Source organism: Macaca mulatta, chromosome 1, assembly GCF_049350105.2.
Source record: "Macaca mulatta isolate MMU2019108-1 chromosome 1, T2T-MMU8v2.0, whole genome shotgun sequence".
NCBI classification, from domain to species: domain Eukaryota; kingdom Metazoa; phylum Chordata; class Mammalia; order Primates; family Cercopithecidae; genus Macaca; species Macaca mulatta.
This window is the reverse complement of record NC_133406.1, coordinates 19,821,396-19,840,431: the sequence shown is the minus strand read 5'-3', so window position 1 is coordinate 19,840,431 and position 19,036 is coordinate 19,821,396. Positions and strand designations below refer to the sequence as shown.

Here is a 19,036-nt window from a genome sequence, read left to right as displayed (position 1 = left end):
AGCCAGCTCAGGGGCTCGCCTCCACCGTAAAAGCCCGGTTTACTCCCCACCATCCTAAGCACACAGGCTCTGTCGTAGCCACCACCCAAGCAATGAAATAGTGCCTCTTTTTTTTTTTTATTCCCCCACAGATGAGGATTCTGATATTTGGAGAAGAACTTTCTCAAGACAACACAAAGGCTCAGTGATGGAATTGCGATTTCAGCTTGGGCCTGTCTGGCTTCTTTTCTGCTGCATTATCTCAAATCCAGAGATGAAGAGACAGTTGCTCCATCGCTGTCATCTTCAGCGTACTGGACTGAGAATGGCACCCTTGTAAAGGTATTTTGCTGAATTCAATAATTCTAATTATTACACTCTCAATTCCCCAGCAGCAGAGGTGGCACACACTTGCCCTGTGCCAGTGCAATGCTGATGGTTGCCCAGTGACAATGCAAATTAAGGATGAACCCCAATCATCTCAAGATTCTGCTACATCATCTACAAGTCCTTCCTAAAGAGTTTTCCTTAAGTGAGCAAGACTCTTCAACCACTTTCCAAGTCTCTTGATTGTGGCCAAAAGACAAACTCCAGGAAGCTGAGGTGGGAAGATTGCTTGAAGTCAGGAGTTTGAGGCTGCAGTGAGCTATAACTGTGCCACTGCACTCCAACCTGGGCAACAGAGCAAGACCCCATCTCTAAAAAGTAAAAAGAAAAGAAAATTAAGTGAAGAAAGGAGCTCTGGCTTCCATTCTCACCTCTAATTGGAAACAATGAAGGGAGTTTCTGTAAGGAGTCTGGGTCATTTCCCCTCCTTGTGATGCATAGGTCTGGCAAGGAACCAGTTGGGCAGGATAGCTTATCAGACCTAACTCCCTTGTCCCCAGCTCTCTTACCTGACTGAAGCACCCTGCCTGAAGTTGGACATAGTGAAGTCACCAAGTCTAGGAATTATCTAGACACAGGGAGTTCTAAGTAATTTATTTATTTAACAAACATTTACCTAACACTTACTAAGTTCCAGGTCTCATCTAAGCACTTTACATGTGCTAGTTCCTTGAGCCTCAAAAGAGTCTTATTAGGTAGAGTCCATCATTGTCTTCATTTAAAAAATAACGGATCTCCTGTCATCACTCTTTTTCAGTATCATACTGGAAGTCCTCATTAATGCAATAAGAAAAGAAAAGAAAAGAAAAAGTATAAGAATAAGAAGGAAGAAATAAAACTGGTTTTGCTTGCAGATGACGGAATTGTCTATGTAGAAAATCTGAAAGAACAGAAACAACAAAAATCTGAAACTAAAAAAACCAACTATAGCAAGGTTGTAAGATACAAGATTAATATACAAAAGTCGATTGCTTTCCTATGACTCAGCAATGAACAAGTGGAATCTGATATTAAAAACATAATACTGTTTATAGTACTGTGAAGCAAGTTTACTGTGCAATGATTATTTGCCCAAGTCCAGTGAGACAGAACACTCAGGCATGCAAGTCATACAAAACAGGTCTGTTACTCACAGATAGGCGGTAAGGGACAATGGAAGCCTAGGATTCATGACAAGCCAGTCCCCCAAAGCTCAGAAAAGCTACCCAGGGTGGATGGAGACTCGACTGCACGTGACCCCACTTGCACCACAGCCAAGGAATCCCAGAAAGCAGCCTACCTTGGGTTTTATCCCCTGCAGGGGAACACAACATGCTAGGCTAAAGCACTGAAGGACATCCTGCTCTTAGGGGGAACAGGAACGAAGCCTGACTGTTCCAACCAGCTCCTCCTTATCTTGGCATGTTGTACTCCCAGCATGAGAACTCCCAGCATTGAGAACTCCAAACAAGAAAGGGGGAAGAACTGGATCAGTCTGAGGCCATGTGAAAAACTTCCTAGCAATTAGCACCCTCCAAAATGTAACACTTAGGTACAAATCTAACAAAACATGCGCAAGATCTATCAGAGGAAAACTACAAAAACAAAAATGGAAAAGTGAGGCCGAGCTCAGTGGCTCACACCTGTAATCCCAGCATTTTGGGAGGCCAAGGCAGGCAGATCACGAGGTCAGGAGATTGAGATCATCCTGGCTACCATGGTGAAACCCTATCTCTACTAAAAATACAAAAAAATTAGCCGGGCATGGGGGCAGGCACCTGCAGTCCCAGCTACTCAGAAGGCTGAGGCAGGAGAACGGCGTGAACCCAGGAGGTGGAACTTGCAGTGAGCCAAGATCGCACCACTGCACTCCAGCCTGGGCAACACAGCGAGACTCCATCTAAAAAAAAAAAAAAAAAAAAGGAAAAGTAAGGCAACGAGAGTTGAATCACTTGCCTAAATTCACACAGCTTCTATCAGGGCAGGGGTGGGTAGGTAGGATATGAAACTACGAAGCCTGACTCTGACATCCATGCTTATAACCCCACAACATACTGCCTTGCTGGTGAGGTTTATGGGCATTTATGCTGTTGATGAAACAAAAAAGTCAAGCTTTTAAAGAATTAAAGTTAGTTTTATTAATTTAGAGGCGTTGCTGAACAACAGAGCAACGCCTGTCAGACTGGCCTATCAGACTGCTCCGGTACAGTATTTCAGTCCACTGCTTATATACAGGTGCTGGGGGCTCAGTACATGCAAACTTGCATCCAATTTGCTCAGAAGTTACATTGAAGCAAAATCACATCAAAGTCTGGGTGTAAAAGTACATCTGGTTACAAATTACAGAAGCATAACCACTAGCCTCGTCACTCCTTATCTTACGTGGAAGAAAAGACGAGGACTAGGGTCATTTATCTTTTAAGGAATGTAGTGATTCAGGCAAGAGGGGTGGGGGACTGTATGCTGTATCCTGTTTTGTCTTTAAAGAATCTTTCCAGAAAACTGAACCTCGTCACAGAGCCAGGGGCTTTGAGAAATTCTCCCGGCAAGCAGAAACAAGCAAACATGGCTTCTTACGCTTGCTACCTTGTCTCACCGTGCCCAAGGCACCAAGGACTTAGACTCTACCCTGCTCTCCAGTGATTCTAAGCCATCAGGTATCAGAGCTGGGAAGGACATCAAGCTCAGCATTCCCATTTAATTGATGAGGATGCTGAGGCCTTCAGAAAGGAACTTCCCCGAGGTTACTACATAGCCACAGATCCAGTTTAGATCCTAGAAAGAGCACATGTGCTTGCAGAACACCTGCAATGATGATGAAGCCCTTGTACTGGTGAATGTGGTCTTGGCTAGAGTGCACTGACCACCAGCTCTGGAACCTCAATGGCTTAACACAACAAGAGTCTACTTCTTGGGTCAGGCACGGTGGCTCACGCCTGTAATCCCAGCACGTTGGGAGGCCGAGGCGGGCAGATCACCTAAGGTCAGGAGTTCAAGACCAGCCTGGTCAAGATGGTGAAACCCTATCTTTATTAAAAATACAATGATTAGCTGGGTGTGGTGATGGGCACCTGTAATCCCAGCTACTTGGGAGGCTGAGGCAGGAGAATTACTTGAACCTGGGAGGCAGAGGTTGCAGTGAGCCGAGATAATGCCATTGCACTCCAGCCTAGGTGACAGAGCAAGACTCTGTCTCAAAAATAAATAAATACATAAATACTTTTTGATCAAGTATAATCCAAGTCCCATGTTGGCAGAGTGCAGAGAAGAGCTCCTCCACACAGGGCACAGGCTGGGTTCCTCTGTCCTCCACCATCTCAACACATGGTCCCTGTTGCTCCAGAGGAAGGGACAGAGGCTGGGAATGGGTTCAACCCTGTGGATTCTCTGCCCACATGCAATTGGCCAGAGCCCAGTCACATGGTCCCACCTTACTGCAAGGGAGGCTGGGAAATGTAGGCTAGGAAGAGTAAACTGAAATGAGAATTGGCAAACACATAACAGTCTGCCTTTTATATACATTATCTCATTAAACCTTTGTAGCACTGTAGCGGAGCATTATCCCGACTTGTATAGCGGAGAAAACTGCAGCTCAAGGTGATTAAGTAAACTGTCCCAGCTTCACCATATTAGTGGATAGTGGAGTCACAATTAAAATTGAAGTCTTGGTACTGGGCACGGTGGCTCATACCTGTAATTCCAGTACTTTGGGAGGCCGAGGCAGGTGGAACACTTGAGACCAGGAGTTCCAGTCCAGCCTGGCTAACATGGTAAAACCCCATCTCTACTGAAAATACAAAAATTAGCCAGGCACGGTGGCAGGCACCTATAATCCTAGCTACTCAGGAGGCTGAGGTAGGAGAATCACTTGAACCCGAGAGGCAGAGGTTGCAATGAGCCGAGATCACACCACTGCACTCCAGCCTGGGTGACAGAGCAAGACTCCATCTCAATAAATGCATACATACATACAAACATACATTTGAAGTATTTAGGTCTCCACAACTCTCTGTTCTTCGTACCACACCAAATGGGCTCTACATGAATTTCTTGACTCCTATCTTAGTGTGCTTTTCACTACTCCATTCTACTGTGTGAGAGTAAAGATAGACAGATGTATCCTCCCCAGCTTGTAGCCAAGGATGTTGATATTCTCTCAAATGCTATAAGTGAGAGTATAAATTAGCAAAATGTATTTAGAGAGAAGCTTGTTAATATCTATGAAAATTGTAAACGTGCATATTTTTGAACTAGCAATTATATTTCCAGGAATTTCTCCTACAGATAAATTTTCAAAAGTGTAAAATGACATTTTGCATAAAAATATTGAAGTATTTTCTGTAACAGGAAAAGAACTGAAAAAAAAAATCTGAAAAGAGGAGAATCCTAAAATAAATGCTGAAACATCCATTTAGTAAAATACAACAAAAGCAATGCCCCATTAAAATAATGCAAGATGACCGGGGGCAGTGGCTCATGCCTGTAATCCCAACACTTTGGGAGGCTGAGGCAGGTAGATCACAAGGTCAGGAGATCGAAACCATCCCTGGCTAACACTGTGAAACCCCGTCTCTACCAAAAAAATATTAAAAAATTAGCCAGGCATGGTGGCAGGGGACTGTAGTCCCAGCTACTCGGGAGGCTGAGGCAGGAGAATGGAGTGAACCGGTGGGGCAGAGCTTGCAGTGAGCCGAGATCGCGCCACTGCACTCCAGCCTGGGTGACAGAGCGAGACTCCATCTCAAAAAAATAATAATGATAGTAATAATGTGAGCTTTCTCTACATGCCAACAGGGAAAATGTATGATGCATGTGGATAAGTGAAAAAAAAGGAATCGTATATATGAGATTATTTCATTTGTGCAAGAAAAAAGGAAGTATATGCATATATATGCATACGAAGTATTTGAAAGCATTGCCAAGAAAGCATTAAAAAATAGACAATTCTGAAGAGTAGGATCAGGAGAAATTCTTACTTAATAACTTTTTTTTTGAGACAGGGTCTCACTTTGTCACCCAGGCTGGAATGCAGTGGTGTGATCATGGCTCACTGCAGCCTCAACCTCAGGGGCTCAAGTGATTCTCCTGCCTCAGCTTCCCAAGTAGCTACGACCACAGGTGCACGTCACCATGCCCAGTTAATTTTTTTTTTTTTTTTTTTTTTTAGTAGATATGAAGTCTCACTATGTTGCCCAGGCTGCTCTTGAACTCGTGAACACAAGCAGTCTTCCCACTTTGGCCTCCCAAAGTGCTGAGATTACAGGTGTGAGTCACTGCACCCAGCCACTTAATGACTTTTGACTATCAATGTTTATAATAAGCATAAATTATGTCTATAAATAAAAGCACTATTTTAAAAATATAATTATAATTTATAATTTAAATTTTAAAATTTAAATATAATTTAAATATATATATTTAAATTCACTCTGCTGATTGCCAGTTGCAGAAGTGCCTAAGTCTCCCTCCATTGGTAAGTCTGGAATGGCTGTAAAGGACAGGCTTTGGTGGAGATGAATTAGCACATTTCCACGTCAGCTACGTAGGATCTCACCCAACTGCTCTGCAGATTAGCTGCATCTGACTCACACTTTCTCCTTGGACATCTTGAGGACAGCCCCAAAGCTACCAGAAACACTCAGCTTCACAACAACAGCCCAAACCTGTGCGAGGGCTTTCTGGAGCAATAACTACATGAAAGGGGATTGATGTATATACACTCACACACACATCTGCATGTATATATGTGCTATATGCTAGGCACTATACTAAGACATTTAACTATAGTATTGAGGGATTATAGACAGGTTAGCATGGCCTAATTATAGAAAGATCTGAAAACTAGCTGGTGAGCCCAGTTTTGATGACAGTGGAAGCCTATGGCCAGGGAAGTGATATAGTGTGACGAGAGTACCCTTTGGGGAAGCTTGGTTCTGGCAATGGCCTGCAGTGAGCTGTGGGCAAGGAGGAAAGAAGGAATCTATTGGTTCTGACAATGAGAAACTGATGCCATGGTTTAAGAAAGTCATCAAACATGTTCTCCTCTGCCAAGGACCCAACCAAGGCCCCAGTTAGTCCTGTCTGATCACTTGACATTCAGATACTTCTACCAGTTTCTCACTGGTTTCCTTTGATGTCAAAGATCTTCCCCACCACATTGCAATACCACGATTAATCACCATTGAAGATGGCTTTCATCTTGGAAAGAACTTTCCATGTGAACTTTCCACTTTTCATAATCCCTGAATTAAAAAGAATCTCCTTAGCCAGGTATAAATGGGGTCCCAGGGTAGGTCTTAGGCAGCGTCAACCAGCACTGCACCTTTGGGCATTTTAGAGTCTAGCCACCTCGGAGGAAGGAGAATGTGAGTAGTCGGAGTTGGAGCTGCTGATGAGTGGCTCCTGGGTCCCATCAGGGAATTGAGACGACCTCTCAGTCCTGAATGTAGCATATGTCTGCAGTGACAGGAGAGTTTAGTAAGCTGGATATATGAAGGCAGGAATCTGTGGAGAGGAGTGATTTTTAAGTGGATGTCATAGGGAATTGTCGTTGCCCCCAGACCTCCATCCTGATGGACTTTGCCAGCTATGGGCTAGAGGAGGGAAGCTGAGAAAAAGGATAGGAAGAGAAACCCTTTGGGACAAGCCTCCAGGAAAAGATAAAGGCAACTGCCTGGGCTGTGACTAGGGACCATAGAGTCTGGGGACCATTGAGTCTAACCTCTGTGGTGCTGATTAGCCTGCAGCACGCAGGCCCTGGCTCTTCAGATCTCCTCAATCAGAAACTTCGGGAGTGGGAGACAAGCTTTGCATTTTAACAGGCACCCCAGATGAGGCTGATGGCTCTGAAACATGCTTCAGCAGAACAGCAGGCAAGTAGTAGTACCTTCAGAGAGTGCCGTCTGTGAGCTAATCATTGCAGTATGGGCAGGACGAGGGCATTTCTCTCCATTCCTTTTTTTTTTTTTTTTTTATTACACACATATATTTAACAGTACAGTTTTACACAGAATGCTAAGAGCACTTTTCTTCATATTTTACAGAAGGGCTTGAAACATACAGACTTTCTATTAGTAATCATACAATAGCACATCCGAATCTAATTCCTAAATAGATGATGCATTATAATTTTAGAATTTAAAGGCTTAATGGCAATAATCAGGGGAGGAAAAAGAGTAAGTTTATTTTACATAACTGACGGAAAAATAAATTCAAGAAATTGTAAATAGAATTTAATATGGTCTCATGCGCCCTGAAGGAGGTGGTGCCCAATTTGGATGGGTAATTGCTATGTCCAAGTAATCTCCTATCTGGAACTTCTGCGACTGCAGGGTCATGGAATCATCAGTCCCCTTTCTGCCAGACATGGTGCTGCCAATCTCCTTAACTCGATAGCCGGGTCTTTTAACATCAGTAAAAACAATTGCAAAATTGAAGTGAGTGCCCTTCTTTCTAGCTTCTGGGTAGACTTCTTTTACTAAGCTTGTCAGTTCTTTCAAGGTTGCATCCATCCAAGTGTAGATCTGCAACTCGCTGGACGGTACATTTCCCCGGGAGAACTCGTCCATTCAGTGGTGGCGGCCGTTATTGGTGGTGAAGACCCGCAGCAACAGTGGGCATGTCTTCTCGCGGTCGATTGGCTTCTCTGGGTCCTTCTTAATTTCCTCCTGGGTAACGCGCGACTCCACCGCCATCTTCCTCCTACGGCCCGCGAGACGCTCCATTTCTCTCCATTTCAATGTGTCTCCGCCACAAAGAGTGTCTCGCTTTGTCAGGGGCAGACCACCCTCGAGTTAGATGAATTCACCAGGAGAACTCACAAGACCCAGTAGACAGCTGTGCTCACGGCTGAGATTTATTACAGCAAAAGGGTAGCAAGCACAATCAGCAAAAGGAAGAGGTCATGGGGAGGCTCAAGAGGGAATCAGGCACGAGGTTCCAAGGGTCCTCACCCAGGGGAGTCATTCCCCCAACAAGGAGTTGTGACAACACATTCAAGATGCTGCCCACCAGGGAAGCCCATTAAAGACGCAGTACCCTGCTGAGCAGGGTGGCTCACACCCTTAATCCCAGCACTTTGGGAGGCTAAGGGAGGAGGATCATTTGAGCCCAGGAGTTCAAGATCAGCCTGGGCAACATGGCGAAATTCCATCTCCTATCTACAAAAAATAAAAAAATTAGCCCAGAGTGGTGGCATACAACTCTAGTCCAGCTACTAGGGAGGCTGAGCAGGGAGGATCCTTCGAGCCTAGGAGATCGAGGCTGCAATGAGACCAGACTGGCCACTGCACTCCAGCCTGGGCAACAGAATAAGGTCCCATCTCAAAAAAAAAAAAAAGACTCAAAACCCAGAGATTGTACTGGGATTTGGTCACACAGCACTTCTGCCTGACAAATACCTGAATTTGAGAATCCCAGAAGGAAAGAGACACTCAGTACCAACTGTACTGTTTCTGCAATTTAGGAACAGCGAGTCACTCTTATCAGTCAGGTAATGGTGGAACCCCTCCCAAAATCTAAGTTTCCAGACACCAGCCAAGGGCCAACCTTGCCAGGAGGCCTTTCTAAAGAGAGCAATTTCAGGTCACCTGTGTTAACTCTTTTCTTTCTGCACACTCGTCAAAACAATTAGACAAGAGAAAGAAATGAGATCTATAAAAGCAACAAAAGATACACAAAATCACCATTACAGTGGAAATCTGAATGGCGTGGGGATTAGGGGGACCCAGCCCAGAGCAGTGAAAACCTGAGTATAACTTTTGACTCCCCCAAAACTTAACTTCTATCAGCCTACTGTTGACCAGAAGCCTTAGCAATAGCATAAACAGTCAATTAACATGTACTTTGTATGTTATATGTATTAGATACTGTATTCTTACAATCAAGTAAGCTAGAGAAAATAAAAATCTTATTAAGAAAATCATAAGGAAGAGAGGATGTGTTTACTATTCATTAAGTGGAAGAGGATCATCATCAAGGTCTTCGTCCTCATGGTCTTCAAGTTGAGTAGCTGAGGAGGAAGAGGAAGAGGAGGGGTTGGTCTTGCTCTCTCAGGGGTGGCAGAGGCAGAAGAAAATCCAAGTATAGTGGACTTATGCAGTTCAAACTCATGTTGTTCAAGGGCCAAGTGTATTTTCAGGCAATTTCATTGTTTACCTGAAAAAAAAAAAAAAAGAGAATCAACTAAAATTGATTAAATTAAATTTACTATACATATCAAATAAATGTAAAATAAAATTTATTCTTAAAGGCCAGGTGTGGTGGCTCATGCCTGTAATCCCAGCACTTTGGGAGGTCGAGGCAGGTAGATCACTTGAGGTAAGGGGTTCAGACCAGCCTGGCCAACGTGGTGAAAATCTGTCTCTCCAAAAAATATAAAAAAAATTAGCCAGGTGTGGTGGCACACACCTGTAATCCCAGCTACTCAGGAGGGTGAGGCAGGAGAATCCCTTGAACCCTGGAGGCAGAGGTTGCAGTGAGCCGAGATCGTGCCACTGCACTTCAGGCTGGGTGACAGAGCAAGACTCCATGTCCAAAAAAAAAAAGTTTTTCTTAGAACAACCAGCTTAGAACCTCATCCCAGGTTCTGAATTGCAGAAGGCCCCAGCTGGTGTAACTTTGTATCAAGTTATAAGTTTTCTTATTACCTGGACCTGGACATTCTGATGACCTAATTGAGATGGAGTTTCATGATTAAAAGTCAACAAAGGACCTTTGATTCTCTAAGAGAAACTAAAGAAGCCGTGAGGCCCATGCAGGTACAGTCAGCAGAGGCAGTCTTTAGAGCTAGAGAGGCCGATGCCTCAGCCCTTCACCCATGCCATCCTCCCTTCAGAGGCCTGTGAAGGGCTCCAGTGATGTGTTCATGTGTTCCTATGTTATTGAAAATTTGTAAAAGTTATAGATTTTAACTGCAACCAGTGAGGACTACTCTCTCTTACTTTGACTTTAACTTCCTCACACTTCCCATCTTGCCTAGTAGCATTGGAGCAGTGGCCATCGGACCAGTTTCTGCGCCGCTGTGGTCAGCAGTGGGGATGGGCAGTAAGACATTGACCAGGACAGCCAGCAGCAACTGACTGTGCACAGAAGTGGCTGCAAACCGCTAAACTCAAATGAATGAGTCCCTAGCTCTCATCAGAATCCTAAAATGCACTATTCGAGACCTGCAACATGACGAAACAACGTTTTTTTAATGTCTCTAAAATGTATTTTCAGAGACAGAAAAGAGAAACCTGAACACAAACAAAAAGCAAAATGTTTATTCAAAATCTTGTTATATCTTAAATATACCATTATGACTATACTTGAAAGATGTTTTGGAACATAATTACATATTCCCGATTTGGACATATATAAAAGGGATTTTCTTTGCTCGTCTTTAAGCTTATTTGTTTAAAAAAAAAAAAAAAAACTAACAGAAAAACCCATATACAAAATTAATGGAATATGAAACAAAAGCAACAATTAGAAGCAAAGAAATTGATGAAAATTATTTTCTTATCAACAAGGAAACTGTAACTAAAAGAAATTTCAGACTACATGAAATGCAATAGTTCATTAAATAAGAAGAAATAGATCTCTAGTAGAAGTAATGGACTATAATGAATAGGCTCTTGTGTTTTTTATAATTCAACTGGTAAAAAAAGAATGCATCACTGAATTCACTGGAAAAATATTTAAATTTTGTGCTGATTTGACACAAAATAATGGCATTGACATAAATAACATAAAACTCCTAAAACATCATACATCTAGAAAGACATCAGTGACAAACTGGCTAATAAGTTCTGCCAAAATAAAAAGTACTCAACATTAGTCACTGCACAAGAAAACTCGAACTGACCAGTATAAAGAATGTACTGTATGAATAAATATTAAAAGAGAAAAAAATTAATTTCTAATGATTCAAATATTCACTCAGTGTGCTTATTTCACAAATAAGAAATTCAGTAAGGTGACTGCTTTTAAAATTAATTTGGAGAAATAATTCAATATCCTTCAATAAATACAAATCACAACCAGTTAGAAGATAGATTAAAGAGTAATTCACAATAAAAAAAGAAAAACTACTTAGAAATAAACTCAACAAGAAACTATTAAGATCTACATGAAATAAAAACTTTAAAATGTTACTATTGGGGCCGCACGCGGTGGCTTACGCCTGTAATCCCAGCACTTTGGGAGGCCAAATCAGGCGGATCACCTGAGGTCAGGAGTTCAGGACCAGCCTGGCCAACATGGTGAAACCCCGTCTCTACTAAAAATACAACAATTAGCCTGGCATGATGGTGGGTGCCTGTAATCTCAGCTACTCGGAAGACTGAGGCAGAAGAATTGCTTGAACCCGGGAGGTGGAGGTTGTAGTGAGCCGAGATTGTGCCATTGCAACTCCAGCCTGGGTGACAGAGAAAGACTCTGTCTCTAAACAAATAAATAAATAAATAAATAAATAAATAAATAAATAAATAAAGTTATTACTGAACACATAAAAAAATCCTGAGCAAATAATAAGACACATCATATTCATGGGGTAGGAAACACCATAAATGTCATTTCTCCCTAACTTACTCCGTAAGTAAATAGCCCATAAATAAACTATCCCTATAAAATAATGAGATTTTTTAACTAGATAGGCTGATACTAAAAATCATATGTAGAAATAAACAAGCAAGGTAGTCAGGAAATTTCTGACAAAGAAGAGTAATAATGGGTCATCCCGGACAAACACTGACATTTTACAACTAATCATTGAAATGGTGTTGATGAGAAACACACAGGCAGATAAATGGGACAGAATAAAAAGCCCATAAATAAACATAAACAGAAGAGATAATTTAGTATATGAAAAGGGTAGCACTTCAAAGCAGTGCATAGAAGATGGTGTTAGAACAATTGGATAACCATCTAGGGGGAAAAATGAAACTGAATTCACACCTCACATCTTACACCAGGATACATTTAACAGGGATTTAAAATTTTAATATAAAAAATTAAACCAGGCTGGGCGCAGTGGCCACACCTGTAATCCCAGCACTTTGGGAGGCCGAGACGGGTGGATCATGAGGTCAGGAGATCGAGACCGTGCTGACTAACATGGTGAAATCCCGTCTCTACTGAAAAGTGAAAAAATAGAAAAAAATAGAAAAATAGAAAAAATATTACATATATGTATAAATAAATATAATATATTTATTTATATATTAATATAAATACATGTAAATATTATATATTAATAAAAATATATAAATATAAAAATATACATATATTTGGAGAGAGAGGAAGCAAATCTGGCAAACTGTCAATAATTGGTGAGTGAAGGGGATATGGGAGTTCTTTGTACTATTCCTGAATCTCTTCTCTAAAATTTAAATTTATTTCAAATATCTCAAAATAAAAATGACAAAGGATATGAACTTCCTAGGACCACGTTTCTTGGGGTGTATTTTATATATATAGTCTACATGAAATAATCAAAGTGATCAGAATCCAGTTTTAAAGAGTTTATTCAAGCGCAAAGCTGAGAATGGCCATTCAGGTAAACTGAACAGAAACAGACCCCACAGAAATGGGGTGAGCTCTATGAAGTTAAAAGCTGTCTTGCTTATATAGGCAAAACAAAGTTTAGTAGGACTATAACATTTTCCATACAAGGCTGGGTTTATGAGTTACAACAATTTAATTAGTTACAGTTTGTTTTCTTTTCTGTATAGCTTGTTTTCCTTTCCAATTTAAAAGCGCATACAGCATCCTGTCTTAGACAATGTAACAGCATAAAGTCTTTGCCTGAGAGAGGAGAGGGAGAAGTTAATCTATAATGAAGATTCACAGTTAAGTTACTTCTGCAGAAAGAGAAGCAGCACCCGAAGCAGTAAGGTCAACTATCATTTACTGAGCCAGGCCTTATGTTAAGTGTGTTTATTTCTCCCTTCCTTCCTTCCTTCCTTCCTTCCTTCCTTCCTTCCTTCCTTCCTTCCTTCCTTCCTTCCTTCCTTCCTTCCTTCCTTCCTTCCTCCCTCCCTCCCTCCCTCTCCCCCCCTCCCTCCCTCTCCCCCCCCCCTTACTTTCTTTCTTTTTGTTAACTGTTTTGAGACAGGATCTTGCTCTGTTACCCAGGCTGGAATGCAGTGGCTCCATCTGAGCTCATTGCAACCTCTGCCTCCCAGGCTCAAGCGATCCTCCCACCTCAGCCTCATGAGTAGCTGAGACTACAGGCTAAGTGTTTTCTGTACATTCTGTCATCTAGCCTTCAAAACCAAAATCACAGAGGCTATCATAAATAAATGTTTAAATCCCCGGAAAATAACAAGTGTTGGCAAAGGTGTGGAGAAAACTGGAACCCTTTTGTGTTGTTAGTGAAAATATAAAATGGTACGGCCGCTGTAGAAAACAGTATGTTAGTTCTTTAAAAAATTAAACGTAGAATTACCCCATCAAGTTTGGATATCCTGGGTAGACATCCAAAGGAATTGAAAGCAGGGACTTGAACACGTATTTGTACACTCATGTTTATAGCAGCATTATTCACAACAACCAAAAGGGGAAACAATCACATGTTCATCAGCAGATAAATGGATAAATAAAATTGTTATGTCCATACAATGGAATATTATTCAGCCTTAAAAAAGAAGGACATTCTGATACATGCTACAACCTGGGTGACTGTTGAACACATTATGTTAAGTGAAATAAGCTAGTCACAAAAGAACAAATATTGTAAGATTCCACTTACATAAGGTACCTAGAGTAGTCAAATTCATAGAGATTCAAAGTAGAATGGTGGTTGTCAGGGGCTGGGGAGAGTGAGAAATGAGGTGTTACCGTTTAATGGGTACAGAGTTTCAGTTTTGGAAGACGAAGAGTTCTGTGGATGGATGGTGATCGTGATGTACAATAATGTGAATGTACTTAATCCTACCGAACGGTTCACTTAGTGTGAAAATAAAAAATTTTATGTTATAAAAATTTTGCCATAACAAAACAAATCCCACAAGTGAGGGGCTATTATTTTGCAGCTGTAGCAACCAAGGCACAAAGATTGTGGTGCAAGTGAGAGGCAGAACAAGCATTCTCACTGGGCAGCTGGACTTTAAAATCTGGACCCTATCTATTATCATATACCTTTTGCTATCAATCATCAGCCATCTACCATCCACCATCTGCCATTCACCATATTCCATATACCATTCACCATCTACCATATATACCACCTGCCATCTGCCATATACCATCTGCCATCCATTATCTACCATTCATCATATACCATATATCATCTCCCATCTACCATCCACCATCCATCATACACCACCCACCATATGCCATCTGTTGTCTACCATCCACTATCTATTATCCACCATATTCCGTATACCATTCATCATATATCATCTACCATCTACCATATGCTATCTACCATCCATCATCCACCATCTACCATTCATCAGGTATGACCTACCATCCACTGTCTACCGTATTCCATATACCATTCACCATATACCACCTATCATCCACCATCTACCATCTACCATCTATGATCCACCATCATCCACCATTTACCATGCACCATCTACCATATTCCATATACTATTTACCATATGACATGTATCATCCATTATCCACCATCTATGATCCACCATCATCCACCATTCACCATGCACCATCTACCAAATTCCATATACCATTTACCATATACCATATATCATCCATCATCTACCATCTACCATCTACCATCCACCATCATCCACCATTTACCATGCACCATCTACCATCTACCACATACCACTGCCATCTGCCATCCACCATCCATCAATATCATCCACCATCTACCATTCACTATGTGCTATCTACCATCCACCATCTACCATATTCCATATACCATTCACCATATACTACCTATCATCCACCATCTATCATCTACCATCCACCATTTACCATGCACCATCTACGATATTTCACACACCATTTAGCATATACCAAGTATCATTCAGCATCTACCATCTACCATCCACCATCATGCACCATCTACCATCTACCACATACCACTGCCATCTACCATCCACCATCCATCATATACCACCCACCATCTACCACCTACCATCTACCGTCTATTGTCTATCATCAACCATCTATCGTCTACTATCCACCATCCTTCATCTACCCTCTGTCATATTCAATTCACCATCCACCATCTACCATATACCATCCAGCATATACCATCTACTATCTGCCATCCTCCATCTACCATATACTATCAGCCATCTAATATCTACCATCCACTATCTACCACATACCCTCTACCATCTGCTACATAGCATATGCCATCTACTTGGTAGAAACTTCCCCTTTAGGCACTGATGAAAGCTAAGTGACCTAAAAGAGTTGGCATGGCCTTTCCAAAGTAGCTGGTTACTATCAGAGACTAACCCTTTACCCTAATCAGTTGTAATATGGCCACAAATTAGTAGTTGTCTAACTCTATCTACAATGTGAAAGGAAATTTAAATCCAGAACTTACAAAACCAGGGTAGAGTCTAAGAATTCTTCAATTGATTCGATTCCCTGATTTCCCAGATTTCCGTGAGGAGGCAGCTGCCAGTCCTGTCATTCCCAACTTGGTTTGCCCACTGGACACATCCACCCAAGGCCCATCTGGTAGTTACTGAAATGTGTCACAGGGGCAAACAATCAAAGGGAAATAATTATCAGAAAGCAACAGAAACACAAGTGTTTCATCCCTGAAGAAAGAGTCTTCCCAAGGCTATTTATACTGCATCATCTTCAAAAGGTCACCAGGCACTGGATGACTTCATCTATTTACCTTGACTGAGCACAAAGTCCATGTCCTGCTCATGGCAGTGGCTGCCGTCCCTGCCCCACACTCACCCCCACGACAGCCATGTTCCTGCTCATGGGCAGGCCTGCCCACCCTCTTCCACTCCACACTCACCTAGAGGAGGAAGGGGTCAGGGAAGCCTGCCACATCTGTCAAGACAACCTCCCACCCAGGGTCACAGCAGCAGGTAGCTAGTTTAAATTGTGGTATTTACAACCAAATGAAAGAGGGAAGGAGTCAAGTGGAGATTGCTGCAAAGTAAACACTGCAAACCCTCCAAAACCAGAAGCCCAGAGGCACATTTTCTTTGGGAATAAGCCAACTATTTGTTCCTTTGGCAAGTGTGGGGTTTATTTAACTAGAAAAAAGAGGCTGATTTAATTGTGTGCATTCACGTGTGTATACATATACACACAGAAGGGGGGTGGTAATGGGGCTTCTCCAGCTAGTCAGAGTTTCTGCTCTCTTATGTCAGAAAACAGGCCAACACTCTGAAGTCAAAGTCAATTACTGAATATGGGTGTGCTCTTCCTCTTCATTTGCATTTCTGGAAAGGAAGGGGAGAAGGGGTATAAATAACCATTGTTAAATGTCTGCTCTGACTAGGTAGGCGCTAGGCCAATGGACACTTAAAGCAACAGCCTCTGTAAGAAACACATTTTTATTGCAGCCCGTACACACACACACACACACACACACATGCATACACACACATTTACACATATAGTTCATGAAAATGATGTTAACTATTACTACATGTGAGACACTCTGCTATTTTATATTCTACTTCTTACGTCCTTTTTTTTTCTTTTTCATTTTTTAGAGACAGGTTTTTGCTCCATCTCCCAGACTGGTGTGCAATGGTGTGATCATAGTTCATTGCAAATTTAAACTCCTGGGCTCAAGCGATCCTCCTGTCTCAGCCTCCCGAGTAGGTAGGGCTACATGTGTGCACTGCGCACCACTACACTTAATTAATTTTTTTATTTTTATTTTTTATTTTTTGTAGCTACAGAGTCTCGCTGTGTTATCCAGGCTGGTCTCAAACTCCTGGCCTCAAGAGATCTTCTCACCTCAGCCTCCCAAAGTGCTGGGGTTGCAGGTGTGCACCACTACGCCCTGCCTATATCTATTTTTTTTGTTGTTGAGATGAAGTCTCACTCTGTCACTCAGGCTGGAGTGCAGTGGCACAATCTCAGCTCACTGCAGTCTCTGCCTCCTGGGTTCAAGCAATTCTCCCAGTCAGCCTCTCAAGTAGCTGGGATTACAGGCGCGCACCACCACGCCTGGCTAATTTTTTGTATTTTTAGTAGAGACAGGGTCTCACCATATTGGCCAGGCTACTCTGCCAACTCCTGACCTCAAGGGATCTGCCCCCTCGGCCTCCCAAAGTGCTGGGATACAGGTGTGAGCCACCATGCCCAGCCAAATTTTTTAATTGAGGTCTAACATACATACTAAAGTTCATGAATCCCAAATGTAGAGCTTGATGTTTTTTAAGGGCACTTTATTTTATAACCAACTTTATTAAGATATGATTTATAGGCCAGGCGCAGTGGCTTATGCCTGTAATCCCAGCACTTTGGGAGGCCAAGGCAGGCGGATCACAAGGTCAAGAGATTGAGATCATCCTGGCCAACATGGCCAAAGCCTGTCTCTACTAAAAATACAAAAATTCGCTGGGGCAGGCACCTGTAATCCCAGGTACTTGGGAGGCTGAGGCAGGAGAATCGCTTGAACCCGGGAGGCGGAGGTTGCAGTGAGCAGAGATCGCGCCACTACACTCCAGCCTGGCCACAGAGCGAGACTCCGTCTCAAAAATACATATATATATGATTTATATACCACAAAATTCACCCATTTAAAGTGTACACAGCTCAGTGGGTTTTCGTACATTTCCAGAGTTGTACAATTGTTACCGCAATCTAATTTAGGACATTTTCATCACCCCATAAAGAAACTTTATACCCAATATCTATTCTAATTTTTTTATGTCAGTCATAATGAAATGAAATCTACTTCATTCATGAGGCAGAACTGAGAATTGTAAAATCAGTGTAGCTGTTTCAGTACAATGTCTCATTTATTCCTCACAAGACCTCAAAAGCAAGTGTTAACTATGCCCAGCTCACAGAACCGAGGGGCAGAGAGATGCATAACGTGACCAAGGTCACACAGACAGAACTGAAAGCCCATGCCAGTCCTCCAGGCGCCCTTTGGAGTTCTTCCAGTGGCATTGAGACAGCCAGAGCCACTGTCTGTTCCCTGAAGGGTGAATGCTGCAGTCACAAAAGCAGGCCGGCCCCACACATGTCTTTGCACCGCTGGGAGCCACTGCTCGTGGTCAGCAAGGTGATCTCACCGCACAGAACTAATTACAATCAGAAATGCTGCCAGACAACCTGGGCTCAGAGCTCAGCAATGAAATGTATGACTGGGCTGAGCTAGGGTGATGCTTAGCACAGCAGGATTCGGAAGATGACTTTGAGAAGCAAACTAACAACAAAAGGCCTTCAGGCACAATTCCGTCTTGAATTCTTTAAACCTGGAACAGATGACCACATTTCAGAGGGTGCAAACCATCACGTGCACATATGGATATTTTTATAGCATTAAACTATTGTTGTCAAGTGAAACTTAGAGCAATTTCAATGACATGCATGGAAAAATCCTGCAGGACAATTGTACGGCCTGTCGTAATGAAGTGCAGATGAAAAGTTCATGTCTTCTCTCATATCCCAACCCCTCAACGGGTGGAGAGGGGTGTGTGTGTGTGTGCGTGCACACGCATGTGTGCATGTCTGTGTGTGTTTGTGTGTAATGTGTTTGCATATATGTATGTTTATGTATATATGGGCATGT

General features: G+C 42.3%; 1 pseudogene; it reads right to left on the bottom strand.

Annotated features, from left to right (window-relative positions):
* Nucleotides 1-7,506: 7,506 nt before the first annotated feature.
* On the bottom strand, nucleotides 7,507-8,188 carry LOC694417 (histone deacetylase complex subunit SAP18 pseudogene; annotated as a pseudogene).
* Between the last annotated feature and the right edge of the window lie 10,848 nt (nucleotides 8,189-19,036).